The 17,433-nt window shown below is 31.3% G+C and overlaps 1 long non-coding RNA gene across 1 annotated transcript; it reads right to left on the reverse strand.

Annotated features, from left to right (window-relative positions):
* Positions 1-8,445: 8,445 nt before the first annotated feature.
* Positions 8,446-13,580, reverse strand: LOC134807759 (uncharacterized). Its single transcript, XR_010149000.1, has 2 exons — positions 13,474-13,580; positions 8,446-8,904 (listed from the first exon to the last, which is right to left on the reverse strand). It is a non-coding gene; the product is annotated as an uncharacterized LOC134807759 (long non-coding RNA).
* Between the last annotated feature and the right edge of the window lie 3,853 nt (positions 13,581-17,433).

Genomic DNA, 17,433 nt, shown 5'->3' on the forward strand with positions numbered 1-17,433 from the left:
TTTCTCCAAAAAAAATTAATGAGGAATAAGCACATGAAATAATTCTCAACATCATTAGTCATCAGGGGGATGCAAGTAAAAACCACAATGAGACATCTTTCAGATACACACTAGGCTGTCTTTTATTTGAAAAATGATAACAAGTTTTGGCAAGAATGTGGAGAGAGTGTGACTGTCATACATGGCTGGTGAAAATGTACAATGGTACTGTTGCTTTGGAAGATAGTCCAGAAGTTCCAAGAAAAGTTAAACATGGAATTACCAAGTAAACCTTCAGTTATACTCCAAGGAATACACCTAAGGGAAATGAAAATATGTCCATATAAAAATTGTTCGTAGCAGCATATTTTATGATAGCCAAAAAGTGGAAACGAGAAAAATGTCCATCAATTGTTAATGGATTTTAAAGATGAGGTTGATCTATACAGCATCATATTTTTCAACCATAGAAAGGAATGGCATATTGATGCATACGTAATACCAGGATAAACCTTGAAAACAGTATAAGTGAAAGAAGCCAGTTAAAAAGGAATATATATTATTGATTCCATTTATATAAAATGTGCAGAATAGGCAAGTTTATAGAGACCTATTATAGATCACTGGCTTACTATAACTAGGGAGGTTGGGAAAAAATGGGAAGTAATTGCTTCTAGAGGCTGGGTTTCTTTCTATGGTGATTTAAATGTTCTAAAATTGATCAGATTATGGTTGCAGAATTCTGTGGATGTACTAAAAACCATTGAGTTATACACTTTAAATGGATGAATTGTATGTTATATAAATTATTTCTCAATCTTTTACATAAAATTAAATATAAAACAAGGAGGTGGAATGTATGTAATTATACGTAAACATAGATTATAGTATAAAATGTATATTTTAAAACAAAATTTTATAGGCATATCATATATAACATAGGCAAATGCTCAACATACTCATTATTTAAACACACTTGGACACTTCCTATTAACTGAGTTGTCTTTGTATAATTTTGTTGAACCTTCCTCAGTCTACAAAATGGGAATATATTATTATTTCCTTTATTTCACATGTAGAAAAGCTAAGACTTGTGTTATATTTTTAACTTTAGAGGTGTAATACAAAGCAAAATAAATAATTTTATGGACTGTTAAAGTTCTAAAGCATATTTAATATAAAATATCAACTAAAGGTGCATTATCCTGAGAAACACAATTGATACATTAAATGATAGAAAACAATGGAAGTCATCTGGATGAAGTTTAGCTGACTATTCCATTTATCATTGTTGATATCATTGTTGATAAATGGAATAACCTGGGAAGATCTCCGAAAAGAACACTTGCCACAAACGCAGGAAACTGGGTTCTTAATTTTCAGTTTACTAGTCAGATACCTTTAGGCATGCAATTTAATGTTGCTTTGTAATAGTTTCATCAGCATCTTCAGTTTATTTCTATAATTTGATCCTAAAAAGCCTGTTAGTTTCTTCCAAAGTATTAGTTTAATCACTGTGAATGGTCACCATGCTTAATGTTAGGGGTTGAATTGTGTCCTCTAAAAAGGTATGTTGAAATAAAAAATCCAGTACCTCAGTAAAATAACTTATTTGGAAATAGGATCTCTACAGATGTGATTAGTTAAGACAAGGTGTACTGTAGTAGGGTGAGCACTTAGCCCAAGATGACTGATGTTCTTGTAAAACAGAAAAGACACAGATGAACAAGAGGAGAGTACCATGTCACAGTGGAAGAAGAAATTGAAGTGAGGCAGGTGCAAAGGATTGCTGGCAAACCACCAGAAGCTAACAAGAGGCAAGGACATATTCTCTTCTACAGGCTTCACAGGAAGCACCGCCCTGCCAACACTTTTACTTTGAATTTTTAGCTTTCAGAATTGTGACATAATATATTTCTGTTGTTTTAAGCCACCCAATTTGTGATGTTTTATTATGGCAGCACAAGGAAACTAATATACTCTCAAACCTACCTTGTCTAAGTAAGCCCTTATAAATTACAACATACAGGTATGACATGCTTACTAACTTCTATGACCAATGCTTTGCATATTCCATGCATTCTCATCTATAAAACATTCAAGTTTTAAAAATCTCAACAAAGTAAACAAGCATACAAAATCCTTGAAAATATGACTCAATTTTTATCACTATTGTCAGATTGTCAGTGAAGAAACTGAGGTTAAGAAATTGGCCTCAGATGAAAAATATTTTAAGAGTGGCAAGTTAGATCCAATGCTGGATCTAACTATAATTCAATCCTTATCCTAGGTATGTGTAATAAATCACTATGCAGTTTAGTCTGCAATCAAATTTGTAATGCTTGGAACATTTTTAGATTCCGAAATGTGAATTGTGTATTTTCCCCCATTTTTACTTAATCTTCACTAAACAAAAAGCTAGCAGCAGAAATATCCTATGAAATAATGAAAAAGTTTTCAAATTGTCTAGCAATCAGTACTTTTACTGGAATACAAATCACCAAAGTTTACAATCAATTTAAAGAGTTAAATCCAGTCTTTAATTTGATAGAATTTTTTTTCTTTTATTGCTGGTATGCTATTTCTGTGTTCAACAAAGATAAATCAGTAAAGAAGTTTTCTATTGAGACTAATGCTTTCCATAAAAAAACACAAAGTATTTGGGAAGCACTACCATTTTTTTACTTCATCAGGAAAGTTTCAGAGATGACTCATTAAAGTCATATGGTTCTCTTTGTCTTTTCTCTTTTTACATTTTCTGAAAATGTTGCATAGTAATAATAAGTTATAGACAGTCTGTAATATAGACTGTCTTAATTTTTTTAACAGTATACTTAAGTTACCAATTACTATGCTCTTTAAGTTTAGAATTATTACCACAAAATTAATGGTGGATGAGTACCATAAAAAGGAGTAATGCACAGTTTGATTATAATTTCTTAATCATGTAACATTTTGTTTAAAAGATTTTAACAAATATCTTTTATCTTTTTCATGGATGTTGCTATTCTTTGTGTGTTTTTCTCATTAAACAGCACAATGACACATAATATTCATTTACTCATTAATATGTGTCCCAAGAGAGATGAACTGGGGGATTTTACCTTATTTTCTGTGTGGAATAGTTTTCTGTTTTATAATCTTGACACTTATTTTGACATGTCAGGGTTTACATTGTAGAATTACTGAATGAAATAGTATGTTACAGTGTAACTTTTGGTGATACATATAGTTGGTAGCCACAGACAAAATATGTTCAGGGAAAAAAAGTACTTTTTTGTTTTATAAGTTGAGTTTATAAGCCAGTTCAATTTGTCAGAGAATCTTAAATAGTTGTAATGAGTACAACTCTAGTTAATCTCCTTATTAGACATATCTATTTTATTATGTATCTTTCTATCATGTCATTGCATATGTATCACAACATCGAGAACTGTACTTTCTTCCATCCTAGGAGAACTCATTCTAATTTATACTGATAAAAATGGAGCTAGAAAACATACTGTCAGAATAATGTCCAAGAAATTATTTATGGACCTAATTTATTGTTAAGTACCAGGAAAAATAATCAAAACATTCATTCATTGTTTATCCTTCTGGCACTGCAAATTGCTTTACGTGAATTTTAGTCCTTCTATTGCAATTTTTTCTTATTACAAGCAAATGTAATTATTTTAGATGGATATACCACCAAATAACTTGATAATTTGACTTTAAGTAATATGTTTTTATTGACTTAAAAAATAATCTTATCATAATCATTTATTTTTGGTCTAAACAAAGAAAAATACATATACATGGATGTGCACCTACAGACATACATATAAAAATGTATAGCACACATACACACAGATGTATATATGTTTATATATTTTTTTATGGGACCAAAGTTAAAAATGGCGAAGTCAAGGACTAACTGATTTGATGACCATGTTACTTTTTAAATCGATAAAAATAATTATTAAATTAAAGTTAAACTTTAATTATGTACATATATACACAGATATATACATTCATTTATACATGCTTACATTTCTATCTAAAGCTATAAATATTTCTATAACTATATGTATATCTGTAACTTTTCCTCTCTCTCTAGATAGACAGCACAATATACTAATTAATGTTGGAGATTCTGGAACCAACTGCCTGGGTTTGTTTACTTACCCTTCTATTTACTTCAGTGTGATGAGCATGATTTTTTTTTTTTTAAATCTCTGGGCCTCAGGTTTCTCAAATAAAATGGAAATAACCATAATAACTATATCATTTTGTTGCTATGAAAATTAAATAAGTCAATTTCTGTAAATTTTGTAGAACAATTAGTTTCATAGCAAAAAAAAACTATTTGTTAAAATGATACAGGGCTTATTTTGGGAAGAATGGGGACTACTTCAATATTTAATCTTTCAATCCATAAATTTATTATATTTTATTCAATTCTTTCTCTCAAAAATGCTATATTGTTTTCTGTGTAAAAATGTTGGCTATCTTTTCTTAATTTTTTTTTTCTTTTGAGACAGAGTCTCACTCTGTCGCCTAGGCTGGAGTGCAGTGGCATGATCTCGGCTCACTGCAACCTCTGCCTCCCAAGTTCAAGCAGTTCTCTGCCACAGCCTCCCAAGTAGCTGGGATTACAGGCACTCGCCACCTTACCCAGCTAATTTTATTTATTTATTTATTTATTCATTTATTTGTTTATTTTTTGTATTTTTAGTAGAGACAGGGCTGGTCTTGAACTCCTGACCTTGTGATCCACCTGCCTTGGCCTCCCAAAGTAAAATTCTTAAATATTTGATGTTTTAAAGGTTACTGAAAGTATTTTAAATTTTCTTTTCATTTGTTTCCACTGGATAGATATACTATTTTTATGTTGACCTTATATAAAACACTCCTGCTAAATCGATTTATTTATTCTAATAGTATATAGAATGATTTATTAAATTTTCAATGTACTAAATCATAGGGTCTGCAAAGAATTACATTTTTGTTTCTTTCCGATAATAGTTCTATTCTACTATTATAGATACACTGATGACTAATTCTTTCAAATTTTTTTTCAAAAATATCTTTATTTCACTTTCATTTCAAAATAATAGCTTAGGTATACAATTCTATTGCTGGAAGTTGTTTTCTTTTAGCATCATAAAGATCTCTTTCCATTATTTTCTGGTTTTTTTATTGCTTCTTTTGGGAAATAGCTGTCAGTCTTGTTTTTCTTTAAAGCATGATACCTCTTTTACTTTGATTTAAGGTTTGTCTTTGTTAACTTTTGAAATACATTGTGCCTAGTTATTTTTAAAATTGATCTTATTTGTCCTTTATATTCGGTTTCTTTAGCTCTGTTATTTGATGCCTTTCATCATTTTTGAATAATTTTATTTCTAAATACATCTTTTGTCCACTCTCTTTTTGAAACATTTTGCTGTGTTTTATATTTTTTTGTCTTTTGGTGATCTATTTAGGATATTTTCTTTTTCCCATTTCCCACTTTCTACCTATCTTCTTACCATTCATGTTTAATCAGCTTTTAATTCTAGCTATTGAGTCTTTAATTTTAATTGTAATTTTGGTTCTAAAATTTCTATTTAAAAATTTCTAGTTTTCTGAAAATTATCCTAAAATGTGTGCTTTTCTATTACTGTACATACAAACTACAGGTATCTTAAACTTTGTGTCTGATAACTCTTTTATCTGAATTAGCTTTCGATTTCTATTTTTTACTTCTTTTTGTTATTCATATTGCTGTGTGTATGCCTATTTTTATTTGATTTCTTGATATTTTATATGAAAAAGTACAGAAATTATTTGTAACTCTGGATATTACATTCCCTTACAGTTTGGTTAATATTTTCTCTGGCTAGTAACTGGACACAAGCAATCCAAAATTCCTAAATTTCATCTGGATTCACAAGGTTTTAAAGCTGTGCTTGGCTGGGCACAGTGGCTCAAGCCTGTAACCGCAACATTTGTGAAGTCAAGGCAGGAGGATCACTTGAGACCAGGAGTTTAAGACCAACCTGGGCACCAAGGAGAAACCCTGTCTCTACATGTATATGTGTGTGTGTGTGTGTGTGTGTGTGTGTGTGTGTATATCAAACAAACAAACATTTATACATACAAAGTTAGCTAGATTCACCTGCACTTGTAGTCCCAGCTACTGGGGAAGATGAAGTAGGAGGACCCCTTGACCCTAGGAGCCTGAGGTTGCAGTGAGCTGAGATCCAGTGGGGGCACTTCAGCCTAGGTGACTGTGAGATAGTGTCTCAAACACAAATAAATAAATAAATAAATAAATAGCTGTGTTTTTTCCTTTGTGAGGACTGTGCCCTGATTGGTTTACTCTTAATTCACAAATGTAGTTGTTTAGTGCTCCAATTTGTATCCTGGGGTGTTTGTTAGGAAACTGACATTACAAGAAACAAAATACAATTTTTCTTGCTATCTTCATGAATCCCTCAGGTTTTTTTCTATTTCTTAGCCCTTCCACTGCTATATAGATACTTAAAATGCCTTGAAGGTGAAAGGATGCTGAACTCATTTAAGGTTTCTGTTCTTGAAAGGAATTAAAGACATTTATTAAAAGCAGCACTGCTAATACTTACAACCTTGAAAAGTTTCTAGATTTTTCAAGCACATATTATTAATATTTTGCCCAAATTTCCTCATTTATTTTTAGCAGATTAACTGGTTTTTACAAGCTATTCCACAAATTGATCGATGTAAATTCTCAATTGAGATGAGGATACATTTTATGAATTCTGAATTTTGTAACATCCTTAGGAATTCCCAAAATGTTAAAAATTATCCTAATTTTAATATAGAATTCTAAATCTCTCTTCCTCCTTCTTTCTTTTCCTCTCTCTCTCACACACACATATACCTCACACATACCAACTTACATTTTGCATGTTTTAACGTTTCAGAATATAGAGGACATTATACCAAACCATCAATCTGTCAAACATTGCACTTAATGAATATTTACATTTGAAAAATTTATTTCCTCAATTTAAAACATAATAAATGTTTAAAATGTGAGTGAAGCTCTTCCTCATCGTTCCACCCAACTCCAAGATCATCATTAGCCTACAATTAATGTATATTCTTTCCATAGATGTTTTTACACTTGAATATTGCATTAGTCTGTTCTCAGACTGCTAATAAAGACATACCCAAGACTGGGTAGTTTATAAAGGAAGGAGGTTTAATTGACTCGCAGTTCTACATGGCTGGGGAGGGCTCAGATTAATGGCAGAAGGCGAAGGGAAAGAAAGATATGTCTTACATGGCAACAGGCAAGAGAGTTTATGCAGGGAAACTGCTATAAAACCATCAGATCTCTTGAGACTTAATCACTACCAGGAGAACAGTATGGGAGAAAATGTCCCCATGATTCAATTATCACCACCTGGCCTCACCCTTGACACTTGGGGATTATTAAAATTCAAGGTGAGATTTGGATGGGGACACAGCCAAACCATATCAGTTATATATAAAAATCTATACAGAGTATACAGAGTGGTTTTTATGTTGTGGTTTTAAATTTACTGTTCTTATACTCAGTAAACTACTTTTTGAACACTTCATGTTTTGTAGATTCATTCATATTGGTACCAATATAATTATTCTAATCCCTAAATTTTAAAAATTTTGTTCTATTAAAAATACACAATGAATTTATTTTTATCAATCCCAGATAGGTTACTTTCAGCTTTCCACACTAATGTCCTGTAGTATGCCATGTAGCACATGCAATTTCTGATAAATGTTTCCTTATCAGAATGCATGTGGAAGGATTCCTTTAGGGAATCAGTTTTCAAACTTTTTGATCTCTAGACTCATTTATGCTCTTAAAAGGTATTAAGCATCCCAAAGATCATCTGTTTATGAGGATTATAACTATTAAGCATTCAATATATTAAAAATCAAAATTGAGAATTGTATAAAATAGTAGTTTATTTCAAAAATAACAAAACAACTATTTTATGTCAAAATAAAATTCTGTTAAAAATTACTATTTTTCTAAAAAGATGTAATAAGAAAATCACATGGTTTTACATTTTTGCAACAGTACATGCAGTTTTAATTTTCTTATATATTGCCAATGTCTCTCCAATGTGGTTTGACTTATTTATTGGCCCATTCTCAGGATCCAAGAGCTTCCACATTCCCATCAACATTTGCTAATAGTTTAATTTGCCCAGCCTATGGATATGTAATGGACTCTATTGTAATATGCATTTCTCTGATTATCAGTGAATTTGAGCCTTTTAATATTTTATTAGGTATTAGAGGTTCAGTTTCTCAAATTGCTTATTCAAATTCCCTTTCAAAATAGAATTTCTTTAAGTAATTTGCATACTTATCTTTATCAGTTTCAAATGTTACCAGTATCTTTTCCAAATGTTATAACTTTTTATGTGATGTATTTTGTTAAACAGATTTTTAAAATATTGTCAAGTCTTTCAATGCTCTTAAATAAACTTTTTATTTTAGAATAGTTTTAGACGTAAAGAAATGTCACAGTAAACAGCTCAAGTCAGGCTGCTTGCCTCTCAGAGATGGAAAACATGAGAAGTGAGGTGTGAGTAAAAGGAAAGAGAATTTATTCAAATGCTAGCAACTGGGGAAGGGCAGGCTCTTGCCTTTAAAGGACCATACCAACTTTTTGGGCTGAGTGAAGGGGTTTAAGAAGGAAAATTTGGTGTGGGAAACATGTGGACGTGGCGCAGGAGGGTGCAGGTCTGTGTGTCTTGTTTCCATGATTATCTTGAGAACTTGCCTGGCCTGAGGCCCAGTTTGCATCATCCTGGTTTCAGCGCAGCAGTGGTGGGCTAACTCTTCCTGACATCCCTCAGCCTGCAGGATTCTGCATCTGGGTCTCTCTGCCTGGTTTGTTTCAAAATTGGCCCTTGGAATTTTCTAAGAAAGTACATAATTAGATAAGTGAGCATTATTCACAGAGGTGGCTGGAGGAAAAGGGAAAAACAAAGAGTTTCAAAGTATGTTTCAAGGCTGAGAGCCAGAGAGGAAAAAACAATTTAAATGTATTTTGAGGCTGGGATACCCGGTTATGTCACAAAGATTCCACGGAGTTTCCACATATATCATGCCCAGTTTCTCCTACTACTGACATATTATGCTAGAATATTTGTCACCATTAATGAACTAATATTAGTGTGTTATGATTATTTCATGTCCATACTTTATTCAGATTTTCTTAGTTTTTTTATGTAGTTATTTTTAAGTTCCTTTTCATAATGTAAAATTACATTTAGTTATGGCTCCTTAGGGTCTTCTTGGCTGCGGCAGTTTCACAGACAGTTTTTGCTTTTTATAACCTTGATAGGTTTGAGCAGTGCTGTTCAAATATTTTGTAAAATTTTCCTAGATTGAGTTTTATCTAATTTTAATCTTATGATTGAACTGAGACAATGAACTTTTTAGCAGAACACCAAAGAGGTAAAGTGCCATTCTTATCAGATCATTTCAAGGATACATACAATCAACATAACATATAACTTTTGTTAACTCTGATACCTGGCTGAGGTAGTATTGTTCAGATTTCCCAACTGTAAAGTTACTCTTTTCTCCTCTTTGTAAAGTCATAAAGTGCATGTCACACCAAAAGAGAAGGCAGTTATACTTTTCCTGCTTGAGGACTAAGCATCCACATACATCATAAATTATTTGGAATTCTTCTGCATGGGAAATTTGCCTCATCTTCTACAATTATTTATTTAATTACTTTTTCAAATCGGTATAAACTCATGAATATTCAGTTTATACTTTGGTTGCAACTTTACGTATCTTGTCGCTCAAAGTATTCCTCTTTGGCCATTGGGAACTCATTTAGTTGGCTCCTGTGTTCCCTTGATATACCCCTCATTGTAGCTATTTTAGTACCTCCATCCTTTATGGCACTACAAGAAGCTCCAGGATCACTCGATATTTTTTGTCCTGAACCTAGAAGCAGATATTTCTTCAAAGAGACCTTGTTACTTTTATTGAAGAATGATTTCAGAATCCAAGATCTGGGCACTAGGCTTGTTATGACTGCTATGGTGGCAGTGTTTTGAGGCCCACTAAGCTGCAGAACAAGACAATGTATTTGTGCATATTAATCAGTATATATACAGACAAGTATTAATATTTCTATGTGTATATAACACCACATATTTCAAGCTAAAAATGGGTTTGTACTGATGTTAATTTTAGTATATTGCACAAAGATCATTCAAGACTTCTCCCTTATTTGTCTGTAACCTCAGTCCAACAGTGAGAAACAAGGCCTCTGCCACCTGCTATGTATATGCTTAACTATTTGATTCTGTTATACGTGTATTATGGTTTCAGAATTGTTATCATAGGAAACAAACAGCTTTATCAGGTAGAGTACATTTTTTCCCTCTAACAGTATACTCTCCAGTTATTTCCAAAATTACTAAGTTCAGAACCTTTTATTCTCATTCCTCTTATTGAGATTATTTTATATATTTGTAATGCATTTATACTTTTTTCACAGCTTGTCTTCCAAATAGGGATAATCAGCTATCCTAAATTATTTATTTTGTATAAATTAAGGTTTATTCTTTATGCTAGAAAGGTCCATGAGTTTTGACAAATTCAGTGTCATGTATCCACCATTACCCTATCACTCAAAATACTCTCCTTTAAAAAATCCCCTATGATTTACTCCCCAAACACTCTCCCCACCATTAATACCAGGGAACTTTTTTACTGTGTGTACAGTTTTGCTGTTTCAAAAATGTCATCTAAATGGAATCATACATTATGTACTATTTTCAAACTTGTTTTGTTTACTTAGCAATATGTATGTAAAATTCATCAATGTTCTGGCATGGCTCATTCCTTTTTATATCTGAATAGTAGCCCATCATATTATATGTACCACAGTGTGTTTATTCATTCATCTGTTTAAAGGACAACTTGATTGCTTCTAGGTTTTATTGATTATGAATAAATTTCTACAAACTTTTAAATGCTGGTCTTTGTATGAACATGATTTCAAATCATCTGGGTAAATACCTAGGAGGGAACTGCTGAATAGTATAACACTATGTTTAGCTTTGAAAGAAACTGACAACGTGTCTTCCAAAGTAGATGTATAATTTTGTATTTCTACTAGTAGTTATTGAGTGTTCCTTTTCTCCATATTCTTGCTAAATATTTTCATTGTCACATTTTTGGTTGTTTTTTTTGTTTTGTTTTTTTTTTTAATTTGGGCCATTCTAATTGTCATGTAGTAGTATGCCATTCTTTTGTTAGTTTACATTTTCTTAATCACAAATGATATTTACTTTCTTTTCATATGTTACCATCTGAATATCTTAGATGATACTTATTCAGATTTTCTGCCCATGTTTTGAGTGTATTGTTTTATCATTGAGTTTTTAAAGCTCTCTTTATCTTATGATAAATGTTCTTTATCAGATACATGTTGCTCTTTCAATTTGTGGCTTGATTATTGATTCTATAAATGATATCTTTCACAGAACAGAAGTCTCACAAAAGTCATTGATGTATAGTGTGCCCACCTTTTTTTTTTTATTAAAAGGCATTGAGTGAGGACTTACTAGCACTTTGCATGTCAGAACTGAAACTCTAAATCATTTTTTTAATTTTATTTTTAATTGACAATATTTAAATATACTAAATAATTTTAATGAGCCTTTTTGGTTTTTTAAAATTTTTTCAGTGATATATGTTGTTCTGTGTATAGTATGAGACAGAAATTAAATTATACTTTTGCAGTAATTAGAAAATACAATTGTTTAGAAAATGCGTTCTGTTATTCCCTGCTCCAGAATAGAAGCTAAATAAGGACAGATTTTTATCTTTTGTTCCCTATGTTTTTCACAGCCTGTAAACAGTTTCTGACTTAGCAATAACTAAATATTTGTTGAATAAGTACATATTATTGAATGAATGAATGTGAACAAGGACCTATGTCTGAGTTCTTAGGAATTTGATTTACTGCCGCTTTGGTTTATTTTCTTTCCCTATGTCAATACAATTTTTTTTACCATAATTATTTCATATTATGTTAATAGTTGTTAATATAATATTTCTGCATACATTTTAGAATCAATAAAATTTCAGGGGAAACAATATATCAACTCATTTGAAAAGCACCTATATCCTTTTAATAGTAAACCTTTTCTGTAAGAGTGTATATCCGACTTTATTTAGATCTTTATTTATGTCTTTGTTATGATAACAGTAAAGTTGCAGAAAACATAAAACATCCAAACTATTTTAAACAGAACAATTATTCAATTGTTAACAAATTATGGGAAGAGTTGGAGGAGCAATGTTTAGGCTAGATCTCCAGAAGTGGCTCTTTAGACAAAATCACATTACTGACCTGGTGAACTTCTACCCTTGCCATAATAAGAAACTTGGTACAGAGGACGTCCACAATCTCAGCCCCTGGCTTTATGTTCACTACACTTTTGCCATTTTGCCTGGATCAGCAAGGTGATACCGTAAGTGTTGGCTTCAGGAGAACACCAGCTTTACTGCGATTCAGAGTTCAGAAAGCTGTTTTGAGAATTCTTGACTCCAGAGCCAAACTGGGTCTAAAAGAAATGCAACAGCAAAAATAAATGCCTTGCACACTGGCAAAATCCCCAATGGAATTTGACTCCAAATTCAAGTCCAAGTTCAGTTGGGTACAATGCTGAAATCCAAGTTGGATTGATAGAGCTTAAATATCTTCTGGAATCTAAACTGCAAAGGAATGTGAGAAATGTGGTTTTCAGTTTTTTTTAATTGATGCAATATAATAATGCACATTTACCAGAAAATTTAAAAAGTGGTGGTTGACCTAATTTATGTTTCTGCTACACTCTGTCAAAGACTTTTGTAATTATCTCCATAAATGTGTTATCTTTTGTTAGATTTCCTTCTGATATTTTTACTGTTTTTGTTCCTATTCTAAAATTGAACAAAATAAAAATAACATTTTCTAGTTTACTATAATTTGTTATCTATTTTATAACTATTTAATATCTGAAAACAGGAGAACTTACTGGTTCTATTGTAAATCATGCTTAAAATATTTGTGTAGGTAACATTTCATGTATAAATAATGCATTTTTTACTATTTTTATATTATTTATTATTTATATATGCATTTATTTACTTGTGGGGTTTTTTTTGCACTGGTTTTATAGGTAAGACCTAAAATTAAAAATCCATATTTTGTGCTTCTTTGACATCTGGTAAAATCAAGGGGGACTTAAAATTGCCTAATTGCAAGTTCTCCTCCCCATTTTTTTTCCATGGATAAGTTCCCCAAGCCAAAATATCCACCTTATTAAAGGGAACAGGTATAGTTTTTGCCTATTGCTGAATAGTAGATTCAGTTCCCAGCAAGCCTGAAGAATTATTAAAACAAGACAATCTCATCCTTTACCAGGAACCAGAAAACATCCCAACCTACCCTTTTAATACTAAAAAGCTTGCCTTCCACATCTTCTAGTTGTTCACTCTCTTTCTGAGTGTAACACCTATGCATCTCTCTGTGATATATGCAGTGTCCTTTTCTCTCAGGCTCTTAGTGCAGGTGACCAGTAAACTGTCAGTCTACATCTGTATAGTGTCCAGTGGTTTCTGTCCAAGTCATCCCCACAGCACTAGGGAAGAAATACCTCCCTCAATAATAAGGGATATGGTCAAAACATGTTTTGGTTATGGTTAAAATATGTTAAAATATGTTTTGGCTTTCAATTCAACTTGTTTAAAATATGGTTAAAATATGTTTTGGCTTTCAATTCAACTTGAAAACATAGGTCTTTTTACTGAAGACAATGGTCTTTTTACTGAATCAAATTTCATTTTGAGAATCTCCTTTTAATCTTAATAATTTGTTTTATTATTCATAATTTACTTGACTGCATGCTTTACTTCCTTTATTTCTTAAATTGGATGTCTATCTTGAATTTTCAAAAATTTTTATAATAGTTGGCATTATAAATTTTATTATATCCCATGAAGTTGTTATTTGATAGTTTTATTATCATTCAATTCTAAGTATATTCAAATGTCCATTTTGATAACTTGACTCATGAGTTATATGGAAATATATTTTCTGCTTTTTTATACCTTCTTTTATATTTAAATCCAATCAAAATTCTACTATGAACAGAAAACATTGTATTTATAATACTGAATCTTTGAAATTATTTGAGGCTTGCTTAAAGGCTTTGTGATTATTTACATTTTGTAATTATTTCTTGTAAGCTTTGAACTTACGTTTCTTCAAATTATTGTACACCTGCTTCTTAAATAACGTATTAATTCTATGATTCTATACCTGCTTCTTAAATAACATATTAATTATGTTTCTCAAATGTCTTATACATTTCCTAATTGTTTCTACTTCATTGGTCAATATTTTAGAGAGATATATTGAATTGTTCTATGATATATAGTTTCTTCTTATAATTCTAATCATTTGTGTTTATATGTTGAGACCATAGAATTAACTGAAATTAAGTGTAAAATTATTAAATCTATCTGAATAATTGAAGCTTTCCAACTACTATAACTACATCTACTTCTAAAGACACTATTGAGTTTAATGTCTATTTTGTAATATTCATATAGTTATTCTAGCTTTATTTTGGTGAATCTACACCAGATGCATTTTTTTTCCAAATAGTTTTATATAAGCTTTCCAAGCTCTTACATTATAGATATTTCTCCTGTAAATTACATAATTCTTATGGTAATTTGTTTCATTTCAAACTGATGATCTCTTCCTTTCAGCTGATAAATGTTGTACTTTAATATTTATTATCATGATTGAAATATATGGCATTTTTGAGAATCATCTTACTTCATGTCTTTTCCTGTAATGATTATCTTAAGCTTTTTTCTTCCTTTTAAAAAAATTTATTGATTCTTATTCTGTTTATTGATTTTTTTCTTACATTCAACCTCTATCATTGTTGAAAAGTGCAACAATTTATATTTAATTTAAATATTTATTCAGAAATTTTATGTGGCTTAAATAGTGTAGATCAAGGTTAATCTGTGCTTTAATCCTGCCACTCCTATTTCCAAATAGGGACCTTACAACACTTTTATTTTATGATTAATTGCCCATGCTCTAATGTCTTCCACATACTACACCAAGTGTTAGTGGTATAAAAAAATATGTATATTTGAGCTGATAATTGACTTGTTTAAAAATTTCTAATAACTTCCCAAACTTCTTTAACTTACCTAAGCCAGTGAGGGTTGATAATACCCATAATAAGATACAGCAAGGGAGTATTGTAAGATTCAGTCAACTTTATTGTGTCCCAGCAGGTGTAATATTAATATATCTTTGCTTAGTCAAATTTTCCTTAAAGATTGTCTCAGATATCTCGAAAATCACAGAATACTAGATGAAGTTCTGCACTAGGTAATACTAAGTTTTTTCTTTTTCTTTACAAATGTGGAGCTGGTGTTTAGCGTGCAAATTAAATGTTTATAAGTTTTAGTTACATCAGTTTGTGTTTAAAATAACATTGTGATAAAATAAATGCAAGACATCCCTAAAGTTATCATAGAAATTATAATTGATGAAAAATAGTCACTTCAGTGAAATAAAAATGTTCACTTTCACTTAATTTAAAATATTGATCATTTCATATCTTTATTCTCATTATATGTTAAGAATAAGAATATTTAGATTCAGCTAAAAGAATGTCCAGACAAAAAAGCCACTGTCCTAATTTTCTAACTCCTTGCAAATGCAGGGTCAGTGGTGCCTAGGGCGTTATTTGCATGGTTGGATAAGTTGGGAAATTATAGGGTTAATTTAATGTTTAAGTTCAATAATCAATTTTGAATCTCTGTCCTAAAAAATTAACAACTGAAAGAATGAAAATACTTTAGAATGAAAAGTGCTTTAAAGCCCAGCTTACTCAACCATTTCTCCATTCTATGTAGAAGACCATTTATATTCAAAAGAAGTAATCACTATTATTAGTAATTAATAAGTCTCAATTTGTCTGTAACTCTTCTATTCTCCTAGAATATTAAATGTTGGCCGCTAGCTGAATAAAATATTTTAGGTTTAATTTAATTAGGATAAAGCAGTGAATCATAACAACCTCTCTTATTCTGTATATTATTTATATTATACACATGTACATACACACATATATAAATCCAAAAATATACTGTTCATTATAGTTTGATAATATGATCTTTTTTGGTCTCAGTTTCAAGCGGCTATCATCCATATCCATCCTCCATACACAAAACATACATTCTGCGTGTAAGAGTTGATTTTAGAGTCTCAAGTCTAGACCTCACACCAATTTCTCTTTACCTGCCTTTATTATAACAAGCTATTAATTTAATTTCTTAAGGCATATTTACATTGTGCCTTTAAAATTGAACATATTCACTATACTTTTGCTTTTTATTCCAAAGTTTAGAAACATGTAGAAGGGATAATATTACAGTTTCCATAGAATTTTTTTTTTTTTATATCTTGTAGTGATTTAAAACTCTGACTCTGAGCTCCAGTCTGTCTGAAGCTAAAATGTTAATCTGGATGCTTTTGGCCAAATTAGCTCAATTCCAGTGATTTATCAGTCACTTTAATTTAATATTTCATCAGTTCAAGGAGCTGCTCATCTGCTTCAGATATTGGGATTATGTCTGGATTCAGGATAAGTTTAACGCCATTGTGGAAGGATGCAACTGGTCTGTGCTCATGCTGATAAAAATGTATCTATGGTTGTTTGGCACAATCTGAGGTGATTGCTCCAGGAAGCCTTTGCAGTCTTTTTCCATTAATTCAGTTCTATCTTGGCTTTCGCTGGAGCTAATCCCCTGACGTCTCGTTGCATCTCCTATTTGATGTCTGCTTGGGATTCTTTCATACTAGCTTCTACAGTGACTTCGTCAAATGTTGGGGAAACGCTCTGTACCCCACTCTGCTCCACCCTATTAGACTGGAATAGTTTACTCTCAGCCACATTCTCTTGCGAGGACACATTTCCCCCCACTAAATATCTTCTTTAGAGCATTGGGAGTATATTTTTTAACCATTAAAGTCTTTTATCTTCCATTTCTTTGGCCCTCTGCTGCTGAGATATATCTGATGTCCACTTCCACTGATTTTCATATTTACATTGACAGTATAAGCACATTTATGTATAAAGCATTGTGGCTGCCTTCAGAATCTTGGGCAAGAAAAAAGGTACAACCTATTTATTCTCAACTCTCCTAATTCAACTTTCTGTCTGCTCATTCCCTTGAAAAGCAGGGCAACTATCATGTGATTGAAAGAGGTCAGTCCTATGTTGAAGTACGAAACTTGCCAGTTGTTGTTTTAGTTATTGAAGTAATTGAAGTTTAATGAAGTAAATTATTACTTCATAGGATATCCTGCTATTTATACCTTTCTTTACCAAAAAT

This window comes from Pan troglodytes, chromosome 1 (genome assembly GCF_028858775.2).
Source record: "Pan troglodytes isolate AG18354 chromosome 1, NHGRI_mPanTro3-v2.0_pri, whole genome shotgun sequence".
Classification (NCBI taxonomy): domain Eukaryota; kingdom Metazoa; phylum Chordata; class Mammalia; order Primates; family Hominidae; genus Pan; species Pan troglodytes.